Source organism: Bombina bombina, chromosome 1 (assembly GCF_027579735.1).
Source record: "Bombina bombina isolate aBomBom1 chromosome 1, aBomBom1.pri, whole genome shotgun sequence".
Classification (NCBI taxonomy): domain Eukaryota; kingdom Metazoa; phylum Chordata; class Amphibia; order Anura; family Bombinatoridae; genus Bombina; species Bombina bombina.
This window is the reverse complement of record NC_069499.1, coordinates 793,338,630-793,359,076: the sequence shown is the minus strand read 5'-3', so window position 1 is coordinate 793,359,076 and position 20,447 is coordinate 793,338,630.

The following is a 20,447-nucleotide window of genomic DNA, read 5'->3' as shown; positions in this document are numbered from 1 at the left end:
TATTATACAGGAGAGAGGGCTTTTGTGAAAGATACCAGTATTTTTGGATTTGATGCTGAATTCAGCCTACCGGAGAACTTTTAAGGTTGCGGCCTATTACTCAACCCCCCGGCAGGGCACTTGCCTCTGTCGTTACAGTGCAGTGTAAACCCCGCAAGACACTGCAGGACCTTTCTTAGCACTTAACTTCCAGGGCTAAGTGTCTGCTAACATGAAGAAAATAGCGGAGGAGACAATGCTGACATTACTAGAAGAGCATTTTCAAAATCTGCAAAAGATATGTAGAAACAGCTTCGATGGGATCTACCAGAAACGTGAGCGGCACAGGGAGAGCTATGGCGACCTGGGGGAATCTCCTACACCTCCCGCTGAACTTACTAAGGAAGGTGAGCGCTGTGAAGGGGCACACCCACAGACCATCAAAAATCCCCACATGCCTGTAGTTCGCCCGACACCGGAGATGTCGGCTACTTACTGCGGAGAGAGTGCAAGACAGTTGATGGTGTCCTCATGGCCCTTGCCAGTAGATGTGAGAATGTCTGCGGTGGTTCTGAAAGTTCCGCTGCACTTGGATCAAGATGAGTCATCAGCTATGGGGGCTGAGTATCGCCCAGCGCTTTCAGCAGTGGTGGAGACCGGACACCCGATTGATGTTGGAAGGCTAAATAGACAACAGCCGAAGGGGATGAGCGAGCTGTTGCCGACGCAGGCAGATCCCCGAGATTCCTTCTCCCGACAGTGTATTCTGCTGTGGCTGAAAGGTGAGAGTGCCGTTGCGGTCACATTGCAGCCTAAACCACCAGAGCCCCTCAGCCTGTTACGCCTGCCGCAAGACTCTGGGTATCCACAGGCTAGTGAAGCCATTGCTAACGTTGGGATCACAAATCCCCATTCTCACCCCTTCTGGCCAAAAGTTTGTGTACGGAGCAGTGAACTCTCAAAGGGCTTCACCTTCTGGGTCTGCTCAAAAAGAAGAGATGGCATAGGTTAGATGATGCCATTTTGACATCGTAGCTGGGAGTAAAATCCTATGCAGAGACCTTTGCAGCTGAACACTTCTCCAAGCGAACCTTGTGCTGTATAGTATAAACTTTGCCCAATGTACTTACTGTGTCTGTGTAACCCGCATGCTGCATTGTGAAGGGTAACTAGTAGAACATGGGTTAACAGACATATTTAACTTTGGATAGGGAGAGTGTGTTACTTTCAAACATACCCTAGTGCTGCCAGATAGCTGATGCTACCTTTTTAGGATGTATGTGCCCAGTCCCTTGATATTTATAAACTAGTTAATGGCTGACTCTAATGCCTTCGTTAGTATTATATGCTCTGTGATACAAATGTCCTATTGTTATTTGTTCCTTGTTATATTAGATTTTAGAGATGCAGACATTTCCCCCTTTAGGAAATCAAACTGTTTATCATTTATGCTGTGATACTTTAGTGTGTTAAGATCTAGATAGGCTCAAAGAGAGACCTTTTGTGTTAGATTTGAAGCTTCTCTATAGATTCTAGTAGCCTTTAGTAAAATTATAAAAAAGAGGTTCCCATTAGGAGATCCAAAAGTGGTCTCTTTTCCAGGAAACAGCCACCTATTCAAGGTTACGAGCTTACATCTGGGGTCCAAGAGCGGCTTCTTGTGCCATCTGGGAGGCTTAAAGAATAACAGGCATTTTACCTACATGCTACGTACTTGAAACTTTTATGATTTCTGTGTAACAGTGTGTCTTGTTTTTTTTTTTATTTCTTACTCCATGTATGCCTTTTAAGGAACCTCAATAAAAAAATTAAATAAAAAAAAAAAAAAAAACAGCAACAAAAAAAAAAAAAAACTTAAGCAACTTCCTTAGATACAGTAATGACTCATGATTTGGCTCATCCGTTCCTATGGTTTGCAACCACAAAAATGTTAACGTATTCAGTAACTTTCAAAACATTTTTTTTTCAGTGTTAACCTTTTAAAGTTTTGTTGTATAAAATATTTTTCCTATAATATGCATAAAGTATAAGTGTAAAATAAAAACAATATATAAAATAAAAAAAATAAAAAAAATAAAATAAAAAACAAACAAACATATTTAGTCATTGCAAAATGACAGTTAACATTTAACTAATATTAGATATAATAAGCAAATGTGCTATTAGCAGTGGACAAGTTAAGCTTACATGTTGGACACTTTTTTCGAACAAATTGGTTCTCATTGACGTGCCCAAATAACAAATACTCAGCTTTGGATTCAGAGGCTGTTATAACACATTGTCATTAGAGATAGATAACAGTGTTAGTCTGATTACTAGGGCCTGGCTAACACTTTTGTTAGAACCTACTGCAACTTCAGCCCACTCCGACTGTATTCTTGAGTATCATATATGCTAAAACAAAACATAGCTGCACTAGAGCATATCCCAATATTTTCTCCATAACTACTATCACTGGGGTAATTATGAAAAGAGAGAGACATGTAGCCACAACGGCAGCCCCTCTGTGTAAACAAATAGATAACTGAGCTGACAGCAGCCCTACTCTTTAAAAGAGATCTCAGTCCGATGCAGGGCAATCAACCGGGCATGAGTCTGTGAAGGGTTAAAAAATTAGCCAATTCCGGATCTGTGTGGAGTGCAAGCCTCCTCTTCTCCTGCGGTGTGGGCTAGGTCAGGATAGTGAGATGTATGCTTCGAGGAATCTCAATATCTGAAGACTCTGTACATGCAACGGAAGATTCAGGTTGGTTAAGTCCTGTAATGAGATCCTCACTAGACAGACTGAGATGCATGTAAAGGCTTCAAGTTTAGTGTGCCGATGTAAAACTGACCCCAGGTCTGTCCCATATGCTCTCTGCATGAGCGCATCCATGGAAGACAGCAGCCGTAGATCCTTTTCTGTCTCCGGAAGGTATGAAATGTAGGTAGCATCTGCAGTAGCTCTTGTATCACCCAAGGCCAGATCTAAACTGAGAATCTCTCTTTCCATATGAGGGTGTAACATACTTGCTAATGGGGAGATGCTGACAGATTGCGGCCGTAAAAAAGACTCTGAGCTGTTCCACAGCGCTTGCAGCACCGATGTTGAGGCACAGGCTTTGAGCTGGGAAGTATCGCCTTGCTCGATGGTGTCTATGGTAGCGGCCATTTTAGGTGCTGGGTTGATCTCTCCTCCCCGCTGATGTCTAACTGAGATTAGCAGGTCATGAAAGCAGTAATCTAGTTTTTCTTCAAGTTTGTAGAGTAGAGCTTGTACCTGATCGTAAGGGTCCTCCATAATTAGGTAGGTAGTCTTGCGCTTGGTATAGGATACACAGCTGCTATAGAGAAGGGATTACTCCTGCCTCGTGGTCATATCAGTCGGTATAGTTCTAAACCATTGCCAAAGAACGGCTATCAAAGCTGCCCCAGAGTCAATTTAGGAAGATTCTGACCATCTTACACAAGTGGCAATTAAAATTTTCAGCTTATACCCTCAAGTATACTTTATATTAGACTAAATACTCGTTAAAATTGCAGGAGCTTAAGTGCTACACGTCTTGTCCCATCAGTTGCTGGCTCCGCCCCCCAGCTTAAATGCTTTTAAAACATTCTCTTTGTACTTTAACTTTTTTTTAATCCAATGCTCAATTGATGATTTATACCATGGATACATAAAAGAGAATTGTATATCCCTTTAACTTTTAACACAGAGAAATAAAGTTTTGAACCTTTGGCCTTTCTGATTCTGAACAAACATGTAACCCTATGCTTTTCTTAACTTTTGAGTGTAAAAGTTAAATGTCAACTTTAGCAAAAGGTTATTTGACAGTAATTATCCACAAGTTTCTAAAAAAATATTTAGTGATACTATTTGTATTTTCATGAACAGTGCACAAAAATATATTAAAAGATCATTTATTTCTAACACCTCTTATAGAATTCTAGTCCACAAATAACCTTTTAAAAAGTAAAAATAGAGGTGGGGTGCAACCGGTGCACTTGTAGTAAAGTATTAACTTATACACAAAATAAAAAAGAAAAGAGTATGGAACCATTAATTCCTTAATAAAGAATGACTCAGGCCGCACATTGTGAAAAAAAATATGCTCTTTATTGTCAAAAATAGTATATCTTTGCCAATATTTAATTTAAAATACATAAATACTGCTAAGTGTAAACATCGCTATAGAACCTGTGAAAACAAAGTTGCAGATTAGGTTAACCCCACATGCTAGAATGTAACTAAGCTGGTAAAGCTAAATTTCAAATGTATCGCACTGGGCACTCAAGTGTCTCAAAAACATGCTCCGGAAAAACAGTTCCACGGAAATTAAAGCACAATGCCTGCAACCATCTGGGTACACTAGTGTTACAATACTAGTATTATGGTTGTTAATGTTCCCAAGCAAACAATCCACATCTGTGCATAGGATACTCCTACTTAGTATTGCAAGCCTTTTAGCCGCTCAACACAACTCACTCATTCAGATTATACCTCTCCTTCAGGTACAGCCCCCATTGATGTTTCAAGTTTCGGGTATCAAAAGTAGAGTTATGTGGTGCTTTACTTGCTAACAGGGAGTATCATCAAGAATAACACGGTGGCGCTCTACATTTCTAGCTCTAAACTTCCAGCATTACGCATTTCACCCCTCCTCCTTACATTGCCAGAATTGAGGAGTCATCAGATGCAAATTAATTATGCTACAATCACCATTTTATAGTCCCAAACATAAAAAAAAATACCTCTTTTCATTAAGGGACTGGCTACTGCTTCATAAACATTAATGAATGATACATGTTTACTACAGATCAGCTATACTGTCCAATCGTCTTAGTGCATTCCCACTAAAAACTATTAATTAAAGGGAAAAGATAACCAAAATGTATCTTTTATGATTCAGATAGAGGATACAAATGTAAATAACTTTCCAATTTACTTCTATTATCTAATTTGCTTCGATCTCTTGGTATCCTTTATTTAAGAAACAGCAATGCACATGAGTTAACCAATAACATTAGGTATGTATATATGCAGCCACCAATCAGCAGCTCTTGAGACTACGTAGGTATGCTTTTCAACAAAGGATAGCAAGAAAACAAAGCAAATTAGATAATAGGAGTACATTGAAAAGTTGTTTAAATAACATGCTCTATCTGAATCAGGAAAGAAAAAAAAATGGGTTTCATGTCCCTTAAAGTGTGACACCATGTCTGTAGTTTACTGACCAGAAAACACAAGCAACACTTTGTATTTAACCAGAACAATGGAGCTGCATCATTTTAACTTTATATGTGTCTATGCATTATATCTCATATATCACAAATAGTTGAAGAAAACAGGAATTCTCAATGAGAAGATTGAGTATTCCTGTTTTCTATAACAACATGGTGCTTTATCTTCTTAGGGACTGTTCCATCTTTGCTCTGCTCCTTTGCCTTGTAAGTCTCAATAGAGAGGTCAAATATGTTGACATACTAAGCACACCTGATCTTATGCATAACCTTAACTTTAAGATGGCCATGTAAAGAATGCATTAAACATGGGAAGGTGACTGTCCCCATGAGCTGCAGCCCTCCTGGGAACGCCAGCACCTGTCTGCTCAGACTCACCCGCTCCCTACTTACTGGCTGAGCCTGGGCCCTAAAATTTTCAGTGTCAGTGGCCGGTCCTTTTCTCCATGATACAGCAGATAACCCCTTCTCATGCACATTCAGTAACATCTTCAATATACGGATTATCACTCAGCTTCTGACCCTTGCCTACCAGTTTGTCAAATATAGTTTAGAATTAGTAGAATCTTTTAATTCCTGAAATGAAGTGATAGATTTGTATAGAATTTAACTCCAACTGTAGATTATATATAAAGTTCAAATGTTAAACAACTCTATTTTCATATAGTTTGTGTGGAATAGTTAATGCTCATAGGCTCGCATCAATAATGATAATGGTATCAGTATTAAGAGCAAAAACCCTTTCCTTTATATTGGGTTTATGAAATATGCTAAGACAATCTATTGCCAATAGGACGCAGCAGAATGATGGCAAAATGCCTTAGCATACAAATACCCGGCAAAGTAAATGAGAAATGAGATTAAATTACATATAGTAAGGTTAGAGCATAAGATATTAAGATATGTGTTGATCGTTATATTCAACTTGCAAAGCCTCCAATTAGAACTACTGAGAGGTTATTTTGCTAAACGTTTAGGTAGGATAATGAGTAGTAAGCAATAAGCGGATTGACTTGATAAATATAAATAACCGTTACTGGTAATAGCTTACTTGGAAGCAGTAGGAGTTCTCCTTGTCCGTGACATGCAGAGGAAATGGCTGTGATGAAAACGAGGCTTCAGCGTGTGACGTCACCACACGGCTTGTAACTGAACTCTGGGAATTGTAGTGAAACACTGCAGGTAATGGAGGAACGATGCAAAGCTTTTTGTAAGTAAATTTGAAGGTGACTTACGGTAATGGATAGGTCTTTGAGATCCGGATAGCTGGGATAAGGTCCAGACAATGAACAGACTCTAGATAAACAAAGTTAGGCAGGTTTAGCTGGTAAAGGCTAAAAAGGCTTGAAGCTTTCCTTTGAAACAAGTGTTCAGGACACTAGTACTGTGAAAGGAGAAAGATTACCAAGCACTGAATTAATTGTGGGAGGAAACTTTATACAGGTAAGAGACAGAAGTACCCACCTACTTAAAGGTATATACAAAGGTAAGTCAGGATGTAATATGACAGGACACCCTCCCCCAGGATCCACTCAGGGGATCAAGGTCTAGGCCTGTCCGGGTGACGACGGTGGAGCAAAGAAACCAGATGAGGTGCCGACAGATTAGTAGCAGGCTCCCAGGAATCATCCTCTGAAGGGTACCCCTTCCAGTGCACAAGGTACTGTAGGGTGCCTCGGAATCTCCTGGAGTCGATGATAGAACTAACTTCATATTCTTCGAGGTCTGCTGGAACGAGAGAGCCATGGGTTGGAATAGAGGTTGCATGAGTAGGATGATACGGTTTAAGGAGGGAGACATGGAATGTCGGGTGTATACTAAAATTATCCGGTAGCGAGAGTGTGACTGCATTGCGGTTGATAATCTTCTTGGTGGTGTAAAGACCTATAAAAAGAGATGAGAGTTTTCTAGATGGATAAGGTAATCAGAGATGTCTGGTGGATAACCAAACCTTATCCCCTATTTCATATTCTGGAGAAGGAAATCGCTTATAATCATAGTAATTTTTATGTGTCACCTTGGTTTGGTGGATGTTTCTCTCAACAGTTGAGAAAGTGTCAGAGATGGTGTTTACCAGGTCGTTGACAATAGGACAGGAACTATCTTGGAGAGTATCGTAGTGGAAACTTGGGTGATATCAATAAAAAGGGTGATAACTTAGTGGAGGAATGGACGGAGTTGTTGTACGCGAATTCTGCATATGGTAGCAGACTTGACCAATTGTCCTGTGAGGAATTGGTGAAACAACGTAGGAATTGCTCCAACCATTGATTGGTTCTTTCCGTCTGCCCATTCGTTTGCGGATGGAAAGATGTGCTCAGTCTTTTTTGGATGTTTAAGGTTTTGCATAATTGATTCCAAAATTTACTGGTAAATTTTGACCCGCGGTCGGTAGTAATGCTGGTAGGAAGTCCATGATATTTGATAACATGCTGTATGAGGTATTGTACAGTTTCAGAGGCACTGGGTAATTTTGGGGATGGAATGAAATGTGCCATTTTGCTGAACAAGTCAACAACCACTATTATAGTGGTAAATGAAGAAGATTTAGGAAGTTTGACTATATAATCGAGGGCAATGTCAGTCCAAGGCTGTTTTGGTGTTGGTAGTGACAACATAAGTCCAGATGGTTTCTGATTGTTAGTTTTTGATACTGTACATGTAGAACACAATTTAATGTATGCTTTGATATCATTTATCATAGTAGGCCACCAAAAATTTCTTGAAAGCAACTCAATAGTTTTTTGTACCCTAGGATGTCCTGCTAAAGGAGTATCATGGTGGGTTGAAATAGTTGAAAGTCTCAAACTTTCTGGAACATAAAGAAGTTTATCATGATATAAAAGGCCATCTGTGCTTAGTTGTAGGTGTTGTACAGGTATCTGAGTGTCAGAATCTTGGTGTTTCTTTAATAAAGAAGTGGCGCTCTCTGTAAGACCTATTATGTGATCAATTGGTATTATTGTTTGTGGTGGTATTGGGTTTGAAGGTTTTTCGTGAATTCTTGATAATGCATCAGCTTTTGAATTTTTGTTACCAGGTCTGTATGTGATTAAGTAGTTAAATCGGCTGAAGTATAAGTTCCAACGAACTTGTCTGGATGTGAGTGTTCTATTGGTTTTTAGGAATTGTAAATTCCTGTGGTCTGTATAAATTAGTATAGGTATGTCAGTACCTTCTAATAAATGGTGCCAATGTTCAAAGGAAGATTTTATGGCTAATAGCTCTTTTTCACCAATAGCATAATTTAGTTCAGATTCATTCATTACCCGGGAATAGTATGCAACGGGGTGAAGAGGATGTTTTAGTGATTTCCTTTGGGACAATACTGCACCTATAGCGTGGTCAGATGCGTCTACCTCTAAAACAAACTGCAGTGATGGATCTGGATATGATAGTATAGGGGCTGTGGTGAACTTTTGTTTTAAGTTATCGAATAATTTCTGGGATTGGTCAGTCCAGACAAATTTAGTGTTAATTTTGGGGAGGTTTGTGAGTGGTTTAGCGTATTTTGCGAAATTCTTTATAAACTTTCTATAAAAGTTTGCTAATCCCATGAATCTTTTGGATGTGTTTCTTAGATGTAGGTGGGGGCCAGTCTAAATGGTACGGATTTTTGTGTCCTCCATGTTAATTCCCTCTGGGGTGATGACATAACCTAGGAAAGTGATTGTTTTGGTATTAAATATGAATTTTTCTGGCTTAGCATATAAATGGTGTTGTCTTAATCTGGAGAGTACGGTTCTGACATGTCTAATATGATCGGATTGGTTTTGTGAATAAATTAAAATATCATCTAAATAGATGACAATGAAAATATCAAGTAAATCTTTGAATATATCTTTGATTAGATATTGAAATGTGGCTGGTGCATTGCAGAGACTGAATGGCATCACGACATACTCGTATAATCCATAACGAGTATGGAATGCCGTGAGCCATTTGTCTCCTTGTCTAACTCGTATGAGGTTGTATGCCCCTCTGAGATCTAGTTTAGTGAAACATGTAGCCCCCTCCAGGCATTCTATAAATTCAGGGATTAAGGGAAGAGGGTATTTATTTTTTACTGTACGCTTATTTAGTTCTCTGTAATCAACTATGGGGCGTATGGTATTATCCTTGTTCTTTACAAAGAACATACCAGCACCAGCTGGTGAAGTGGAAGGTCTTATAAATCCTTTTCTGAGGTTCTCATCTAAGTACGTCTTAAGATAATCTAATTCAACCTTAGAGAGGGGAAAAATGTGTCCAGATGGTATTTCTGCCCCAGGTATTAGGTCTATAGGACAATCATATTTCCTGTGGGGAGGAAGATTTTCTGACTCTTTTTTAGAGAATACATCTTTGAAATCAGAATATTCAGGAGGAATGTCACTGTTTTGTGTGTGGAGAATGAGATGACTAGAAAGGCAAGTGTTAATACATTAATTAGAATTAAACTTGACTGTTGAGGTCGTCCAGCATATGTGGGGATCATGTAATAATAACCACGAATAACCTAGGACTATGGGGTATAATGGAGATGTAATAACATCAAAACTGATATATTCAGTATGTGATGCTGTAGTTGTTACCAACAATGGAACCGTTTGGTACTGAATGGGTCCAGATGATATCTGGTTACTGTCAATAACTCTCACTAAGACAGGGTTTTTCTTTTGAATAAGTGGTATTTTATTTACAGTGGTAAAACTTATGTCTATATAGTTGGCACTAGCTCCGGAGTCAATTATCGCCTGGGAGGGAAGCCGCTGATTCTCCCACTGTAGAGTAAGAGACAGTAAGCAGTGGTTAGAATTTGGACTTTGAAGACTATAACAGTGAGTTAATATTTTCTTCTTACCCTTTCTCTGGCGTCCTAATATGGGACAATCTCTGACTGAGTGTTGTGCAGCTCCACAGTACATGCAAAGATTATTATTTCTCCTCCTGAGTTTTTCTTGGGAATTCAAGGGTCCCCTAATGACACCAATATCCATTGCTTCAGTAGTACTGTGTGTTATGGGCCTGGTGTTTTGTGAAGGGGGGTAAGATGTACTGACACGTTTAGGAGTGTAATCCGATGAACCATGTTCATTTCTGCGTTCGCGTAATTCCTATCCAAACTGATACTAAGATTGATTAAGCCTTCTAAAGTTTGAGGCATGTCTACCCTGATTAATTTGTCTTTAAGTGGGTGAGATAAGCCCAACCTAAACTGGTTCTTAAGTGACAAATCATTCCACCCACTATCTTTGGCCCACCTTTTAAACTCAGTAACCTAATCTTCTACAGGTTTTTTATGCTGTTTCAAAGATCTCATAGCGTTTTCAGCAGTGAGCTGATTATATGGATCATCATAAGGTTGTGACATAGTCTGGAAAAAGGAGTCCAAAGATAGTAGGATAGGATCATTAGTTTCAAAGAAATTATTCACCCATATACGTGGTTCTCCCCTTAAGTATGATATTGTTGTGAGAACTTTAACTTGATCAGTAGGATATGTATGTGGTTTTAAAGTGTAAAGTAAATAGCAAGCATTCCTAAATTCCCTAAAGTGCTTTCTGTCACCAGAGAACAGATCAGGGGGACTAACATTAGGTTCTGTCATATGTATAGTCTTTTGTTTGTCAGCGATTTCTTTGATATATGATTTGAGGGAGGTATTCTCATGTTGTAATGAGTTAAGAGCTTGTGTAATTGTTTCTACTTTTTCTGTTAGTGTCTGTACATGACTAACCAAATCTACTGGATTCGTTTTGAGTTGGCTTGGTAATAATGTCAAATGTAGTTTAGAATTAGTAGAATCTTTTAATTCCTGAAATGAAGAGATAGATTTGTATAGAATTTAAATCCAACTGTAGATTATATATAAAGTTCAAATGTTAAACAACTCTATTTTCATATAGTTTGTGTGGAAGAGTTAATGCTCATAGGCTCGCATCAATAATGATAATGGTATCAGTATTAGGAGCAAAAACCCTTTCCTTTATATTGGGTTTATGAAATATGCTAAGACATTCTATTGCCAATAGGACGCAGCAGAATGATGGCAAAATGCCTTAGCATACAAATACCCGGCAAAGTAAATGAGAAATGAGATTAAATTACATATAGTAAGGTTAGAGCATAAGATATTAAGATATGTGTTGATCGTTATATTCAACTTGCAAAGTCACCAATTATAACTACTGAGAGGTTATTTTGCTAAATGTTTAGGTAGGATAATGGGTAGTAACCAATAAGCGGATTGACTTGATAAATATAAATAACCGTTAACGGTAATCGCTTACTTGGAAGCAGTAGGAGTTCTCCTTGTCCGTGACATGCAGAGGAAATGGCTGTGATGAAAATGAGGCTTCAGCATGTGACGTCACCGCACGGCTTGTAACTGAACTCTGGGAATTGTAGTGAAACACTGCAGGTAATGGAGGAACGATGCAAAGCTTTTTGTAAGTAAATTTGAAGGCGACTTACGGTAATGGATAGGTCTTTGAGATCCGGATAGCTGGGATAAGGTCCAGACAATGAACAGACTCTAGATAAACAAAGTTAGGCAGGTTTAGCTGGTAAAGGCTAAAAAGGCTTGAAGCTTTCCTTTGAAACAAGTGTTCAGGACACTAGTACTGTGAAAGGAGAAAAATTACCAAGCACTGAATTAATTGTGGGAGGAAACTTTATACAGGTAAGAGACAGAAGTACCCACCTACTTAAAGGTATATACACAGGTAAGTCAGGATGTAATATGACACAGTTCCAAGGAGCTATCACTATCTGAACTAGAGAACTAGAAGACCATGAGGAGTCACAGTCACCTGGTACAGCGTGCCAACTCACCAAACACTGATGAACTGGTCCCAGCTCCAGAAGACACTGACACTCCTGCTTCCTTGCGAGAGTCCTCTGCCGACACTTTTTCTGCAGCCTCTTCCATTATAGATGTAGCTCCTTGTGCACTCAATGACTGCAACACCATCTGTCGCCCATTCAAATGCTGCCAAACTCTAGGGGAATTCACGGCAGCTCTCTCGTGTGAAGAAAAGACAAAGGAAGGAGTACCTAGAGATTGAAACGCACCAGATGCCTGCACACCCCAGCACCATGCACTCCCACATTCTCCACAGCACAACTCACCCCCACTGAGGACTGCCCTCCAGCATCCACAGACACACTAGAACCCAAGATGTGGGAACTTTCTGCTTCCCTCAGCATCTCATGCAATACCCTCATCATTATCCTGATTGCACAAAAACTAATTCTGATCCTGCTCCAAGCGGCTATGAAGCCCATCATCACCCAGCACAGCTCTGACCTCTGGACCCATGGCCACACTCCTCTCAATACCCATCAGTCTCACTCTCGCTGCCCACTCTAATCCTGCTATGTCCCCTCCTTGATACAAAATAGATTCTACCTCCACCTGCCCCTATCCGAGCCCTGGGTACAAACTCCTTACATATAACCAATACCAGAATCCTTACTTGCTTCCACAACCACTCTGTCCACTGCCGCCGTCTCCTGCCTCTTGGAAGTGAAGTTACATGTCACCGGGGATTTTCAAGACAATATGGTGGCTATAGCGGAAGTTACCACCATTGCGCCAGAAAGGGGGTAGAATCAAGAGATAATAAAAACAGCTATAGAATATGGCAGAGATATGAATGGAAAATGTAGGCAAAGAACAGCCAAAAAGGAAGAAACTATTACAAGGCTAAAAGTACCCTTTATTACAAATTTCAATAGGGATTATAAAATAGTGAAAAAAATAGAAAACATTGGCATCTGATAAAAGAGGATCCAATTATAGGTGAAAAAAATAACAGACAATCCTAATTTTATTTACAAAGCAAATTGGGATAGAATCCCTGGAAAGAAATGCTATATAGCACTCTCTGCCCAGACTGGGGTAGAGCCACTGATGCAGTTTAAAATTTAACTTTTATTTCTTTACTTAAAAAAGATGGGTGGACATGAACAGGTTAAAATCATTCTATCTCAAATTGCTAATGACAATTTTTCCTGATTGTTATCAACTTATTCCGGAGACCGGTTGATTATTTGGTATTTGTTGTGTTATTCTATTGAGTCAGTCGGTACTCCCTTATATTTGTAAAGTAAGGCTAATAAAAAGCCCTGTAATGGGTATTACTGGTGGTTTTTTTTTTTTTAAATATATTTTTTATTGAAGTCATAAACAATTACAACCAAGGTTATGCCCCAAAGCAATTACAGAAAAGTGCAAATACAATATTGTTGAATAAGTGTTACAAACAAAACCCTACATTAAGGGTATAATAAATCCAAACATCGCACGTAATGTTATAGAATTTGGGCAATTAACTATAAGACTCCAGTTTTATAATAAAAATAATAACAATAAAACAAAAATAGTCCTCCCTAGGCCATATAGAAAGTAAATTAAAGCGTCCACTCAGAAGCAATTAGGGCCAGGGGAGGGATTAGCCTTACAGAGTAAAAGGGGGGGGAGGGATGCAGCGGACAAGAGCCGCTCGATATGTAATAAGGGGGGGGGGAGGATGGAGGGCGGAGCCAGTTGTGACGTCAATCTTAAACTCCCTGTTATCAGGACTCTAAGTGAGCACTAGTTTTAATTGGCAAGTACACTCCTGATATTATCTAGACAGAGTATAAATTGGAATACTTAATTAAAGGGATATAGTGGAGATCTTTCATTAGTCTCATTATAACCTGGGAACAATGCTTTATATACCAGAATGAATCTTAATATACGGGATATGCAGACTGGAGTAGAATTAGACATATAATACAACTGTATCCTGACCAAGACTAGGGATTGACTCTCTATAAAATGGATAGGGGTAGCTCCCAGCATTATTAATTGAGGAGGGGGATATTAGTGCGCACGGAGCATGAGAAATTTTTCAGGTGAGCCCCTCTCCAAGGGAGTTACCAACTATAGGTGATGTGGGAGAAAGGCATAGGGATATGACCCGCAGGCAACCAGTACCGGCGGGAAAGGGAGGGGAGGAGCCCACCAGAAACTAGTAATTTAGTATTAACTCAACATAAGGAATGCCATATCCTAGGAACATAAATACAACAAAGCATAAACATAGCATAATTAGTTCAAAGAATTTCTGTAATAACCCGGTGAGAATATATGAGAGGGTATTTCAAGTGGTACACACACATGCATGTATAAATATACATAAACACAGATACTCACTTATGTAAGGTAATATTCATCACTTAGTCTGTTTTCTCTGAGACACAAATAGGTACACATCTAAAGCAGTCGGAGACAGATATATAAATAGAACTTGGGGACACATAAATATTAACAGAGGTTCGTTATATATATGTCTTAAAAAAAAAATTGGATGCTTAGTTAACTTAGATATAGGGCATTTATAAATAGCTACAGGAGGACATAATGCATGTTACCACAAAGTCTATGCTGCATATCTCCTGCATATTAAAGAGAGCAATGGATCTCTTGCTGACAGGCTGATAAGAAACCATCCCTTATACATAAAGTAAATAACAATGTCTAAAGTAAGTTTGCATAGTGTATACTCTTATATAACTATAAATTTGATGAGCTATTCACTTAAGCTGTCACGGGATAAAAGCTGGGCCACCGACTATGAATGCTAAAGTAGTGAAAGACATGAACCTCTGTGGCTTCCGGTGAGACAATTAAACATATAATAAATCCCAATAGGGAGGTATCTGTGTATGTACCAACTACTCTGTAGCATCAAGAGCCACAGGGCCCATAATTATGATATATATATGGTGCTTTATAACCATAGGCGATAGGCAGTGTTATTTCAGTAAACACAGGTATGTCAAAGCAGGAGAAGATCATGTATCACTGTTAGCATAAGTAAGAACACTTAATATAGCATATAACCAACACCTGCTACTACCTGATGGGAAAGTAGTACTACATATATTTAAGGTGTGGAATACTGTATGTTAAGGAAGTGGCTAACATATTCAATAGGGATATCTATAGAGACAAGTTTCCCACCGATCATGAAATAAAGATCCAGAAAAAGTACATGCAAAAACAAATATTGCTGATCGGCTGTAAGAGTCCTCACTAGCTATTGGGCCGACACAAAGGCTAGTAGTAGATATGTATATATATGAAGAGTGTCCTCTTGGATCTCAAGCTGGGTTGTAGTCCCTTTGCAGGATCGAGTGGCAAAAACCCTGCAGATAGCTAGAGGTATTGTGACCCCCCCGGGTCCCAGATTGAATCTCGGGCACTTTGTAGGAGCATGTGGTAAGAGCCCGGTATGGGCAAAATCGAGTGGTGCACCTCATATGACAGCAGGACGTATAGCACCATGTCATATGTGCATTCAGGGGGACTGTAGCGATGTGCACTAATGGTATAATTGCAGACGTCAAAGATGTAGAGCGGTAGGGACTGCTCCTCTTGATTCCCAATCTCAGATGACCAGCCTACCGGTTTGATCCCTACAGGGGACTCCAACTGCACAATCCGTTGCTTATCTTCCTGTTCTCGGGGGTAAACCGCTTTCCCCCAGTCAAAGCTGTCGCAGCATGGAGCGGTATCTTCATTGGGACTAGGCACATCCGTGAGAAGGTCCTCTGTAGTTACTGTGATCAGCTCCTCAGGTGAGTCAAATCTTTCTTTGTGAGTCGGCTGTAATGCGTTTTCTGTCTTGCCGCATACCGGGATCTCAGGATGTGTCATGCCAAGTCTCATGGCGTCTGAAATACTGGCGAATCCGACAGTCATTCGAAGCTCTATTTCCTGTAAGGCCGCATGTATTGCAAGAGAAAATTCCTCCTCACTCGGTGCCATAGCTGAAGCGTGAGGGTCAGAAACAAATTAGTGTTCTTGTATAAATATATATACCGCTCACGTTAAGGGATCCTTTCCTCTAGCAGGCTCAAGTTTGGAGACTTTTTCAGGATATTAGCAGACGCAATATAGCATAAGGATGAGCCGCCATTTTATATGCACTGGGTCATAACTTTCCAGAGGAAAAGTTGAGGTTTTAATGCAGCGAGTGTCTTATCCAGTTAAGATAATGATCCCAGCATGAATTAACTTGCGATGTGGGCTTTTTCTCTCTAAATTTGATGAAATCAGCCTCTATAGAATCTTTTAAATGTATATTATCCGCAGGAGCTCCCTGAAACATGTCTTGTCATATCGAAAGTTGGCTCCGCCCCATTACTGGTGTTTTAATGTCTCATATATTTGTTACGTTGGTATTGGGGATGAATTGACTGGATTTTGACTTGGGTGGCAGAAAGGATTATCAAACTAGTTTCACATTTACATGTAAACTTGGGCTGTGTGATTTTGTGTTATACAATTCCCTTCACTTTATTACGTTTATACACAATTACCCCAATTATGGTATCACTAGTGTTCAGAGGTTATTAGTTGTATTGTCCATTTATATTCTTTTATTCTGTACGTTTATCATCTCACTAGTTTCCTATTATATTCCCCATATGGGATTAGTTATAGCGTGATTTTTAAAACGTTTGACTAATAAATTCAATGAACATACATTTGAGATCTGTTATATCTCTCACCACTTGGGAATAAAGTGATCTTGTCTACGTTTTACATATACTCATTCATCCACTCTTGCGTGATTCATTGAGTAATAACGCCCCTGTGCGTGAATTTATTTGTGTTGATAATGTTCTGTATAGACCCCACTGTTTACAATATTTTCTGTATACACCCCACTGTTTACAGTATTTTCTTTGTAGTTACCCTTATTATATGGGTGGCTGGGCTGATGTATGTTTCATTTATTTTACACCACATGCATTGTGTAGTTATCAATTGGTGTTATTAGTACACAATGTTACAAAACTTTCAATCTGATTCTTTTCTGGGGAGTCAGAGGTTAGTTGTAATTATAGTTGCAGTATCCACCTTGGAGTTTAAATTCCACTCAGTGATATTTTAACTGAATATATTGGCTATAATGCTAGGGTGGATGCACATTTGCGCATTGTTAAATATTCCTAATATGATTATAATGGGTGTTCCAGATTACCCAACAATCCGGTATTGTGCACTTGTGGGTTACTATAATAATGTTAACATGGATTCCCTGTCTGCCACTCTCCGGTGATCTGACCACAGCTAGGTTTTGCTATCTTGTCACTTATGCGGGGTTTGTTCGGTCATAATACTGTTAGTACCCGGTGCTTTTATATAGCCGAGTCCCCCTTTACCACTGGTGAGACTGCACTTAGGTTACTGTTCAAATAACGTTACTCTATAATTCTGCTTAAGTTCTTGTCTCAATCAGACGTTTTTAACGCTAACATGCATACACACACTGTTTCAGGTATAATTTGGGGTTTAAATTCCACTCGCACATTTGCGCATTGTTAAATATTCCTAATATAATTATAATAGGTGTTCCCGATTGCACCAACACTCTGGTATTAAGTGCTTGTGGATTACTATAATAATGTTAACCTAGATTCTCTGTCTGCCACTCTGCGGTGATCTGACAACAGCTAGGTTTTCCAATCTTATCACCCGTACGTGGTTTGTTTAGTTATAATACTGTTAGTAACCGGTGCTTTTGTATAGCCGGGTCCCCCTTTACCGCTAGTGAGAATGCACTTAGGTTATTGTTCGAGTAACATTGCCCAATAATTCTACTTCGATTCTTGTCTCAGTCAAACGTTTTTAACACTAACATGCATTCACACACTGTATCAAATATAATTTCCACCAATATACCCTCTAATCATTAGATTTTAGCAGTTGAGATAGATTAAATTAAAAGATACATATAACATTTAGTGGGACCCCATCGTCCCTCCAGGGGGGTTGCGAGGGACGATGCGGTCCCACTAAATGTTATATGTATCTTTTAATTTAATCTATCTCAACTGCTAAAATCTAATGATTAGAGGGTATATTGGTTAATTTTTAAGTTTAATTTCTAAGGTGGTAAATTCTAAGGTGGTATTTAGCATTCTAACCTTTGCTCTCTAACTATCGCATTACAAGAAGAGACAACCTCATATATACATTAGCATAGTTGCACCTATATTTTATGAGATATATGTTTTAAATATACAAATTGTTTTAAGTTTATCATATTGCATTTTATTTTCTGAGGTATATTTTATGTGTTTTAGAAATTTATGTACTTTAGACATTTTTTATATTAAATCTTATGAGATATTGAGATAGTGTTGGAGATTTTAATTTTGAGACAATATATTATAACACCCTATCCCTTTTAAAGAGATCCATAGTTCTGTACTGTTTGTTGTATAACCCTAGCTTTCTAGTACATTAAGTACTTTTTAGCGCTGTTTATTCAACCATATTTGCACATACATTTTAGACTAGCAGTGAGACTAGTCTCTTAAATAGCACACAGGGTTATAAGTTTAGCGCTTTTAGTCTTTCCACATAACACCATTGTGCCAGAGACACCTGGAGTAGCTGCAAGTGAGTTCCCATGGGGGACAGGTCACAGCAGGGGCATGCCCACCCACGGACTAATGGATACCGCAGTGGCAGTTGCCTGGACATCTACAAGGACAGCCACAACAGCATCTGGGTCCAGAGTCACAGACAAGGCACCTGGAGCTACACCTCCAGCAAAAGGGGGACCAGTTACCAGAGAAAGGGAGGCCGCAGAAGCCCCTACATCTGAACTAGGCCCAAAACTTGACCCCTGCCCACCGCTAGGCTTGGAAGCCCTCTGACCCTCCCTCGCCTCCCTCACCGCAGCAGAAGCCCCTGACCCAAAAGTTGAAGACCCACAGGCCTTGAAGCAGCCCCCACATGAGAAGGGCGGGGTGGCCTGTGACACTCCAGGGCTAGGATAAGGGTTAGTGACACTGATCTCTCTTCCAGGAGAATCCAATTGGTAACGCTTTGAAGGCACAGCAGAGCATTGCGCGCAATGTATCTTGATATGAAAGCCAGAAGATCCAGCAGGAAAGAAGCTGAGGAAGTTGGATACAAGGATTATAACGGGTAAGTACCCCCCCTTAACATGCAACAATGTTGCAAACTTTCTCCTAGCTGTGCCAAACCTTACAGGATGTCTTAAACCTTAAGGCATTCCAGTTAAGGGCCTTAAACTTTTAAACACACGCACATACTCCCAAATGCACATTTACACAAAAACACAGTCCTACAGAAATCATGAAAGGAACCATATATTATATCTGAAGTATATACACATATAGTTACCATGAGGGATCTGCAGCAGTCATGCACATGACATGAGGTCTAATTTGGACATATAAATGGTATTAAGTGGGCTACAGGCACCATGAATTGGGCATACATCTAGTATATAGGGAACTGAAGGTACAATGTATGTGTAACACTCAGCAACCTTTTTGTCTGGAATTACCAGTATAGGTTGTTTGAAAGTGAGGTTGTGTTACAAAATGAAAAGATGACTACAATATTATCTTTTAGTGCACTGTGTAACTATTGTAGTTGATATTGCCAATAAACTAATACCCAATAACTGGAGGGTCTATTAGTGGGAGTTAAGATTGGCAGGTTCTGGTGAACAAGTATATGCAGAGTAAACCAGTAATGCAGAGGTTATTGTTAAATGAGAATGCAGGTTAGCAATGAAAAGTCAGAGAAATATGCAAATGATTTACTTAAGCAGCTCCCCTGAATGCATGAATTAATTCCCTTTAAGTCACTCACACAAGCAGTTTGTAATGGCAAAGATTTTCTAAGAGCAGCACAGTATTTGTCATACAAGGTATACGACAACTGTCTAGTAGTGGATGAACGGAGGTTCCCTTGTAAGCGGCAGCAGCGGTTGCGAGTGCGGTGATCACTGCTCACAAAGATCCGGTCCTTGTGATCTTAGTGCGCATTGTGCAGGCTCCGGTCTTGCGCTTCCTGTTAGCACTGTGTGGCGTGTCACGCCCGGTTGTTAGGAGATACACGCAAGCTAAGTGCTGGAAGGGGAGGTGCTGACAGACGTTCTGTAGAGAAGTTGCAGAGACAGCTCTGAGTAAGGTAGGAGTTTGCTGTTGGAAATAGGGTATAAACAGTCAGATTAGACCCTGTCAATCTTTAGTATTGTTAGAGACTGGAACTGCAGCTATTACACTTCAATAAACCAGCAAAGGAGTCTGGGAGGTAGGAGGTTTATATAGAGCTCAGGTAAGATGCTAATTAGATAAAAAGGTGGTATGTAATAGATACTTGACATATGTAAGGTGGAATGGGAGGATCATGACACTTCCCCCCCCCAAAGATCCAT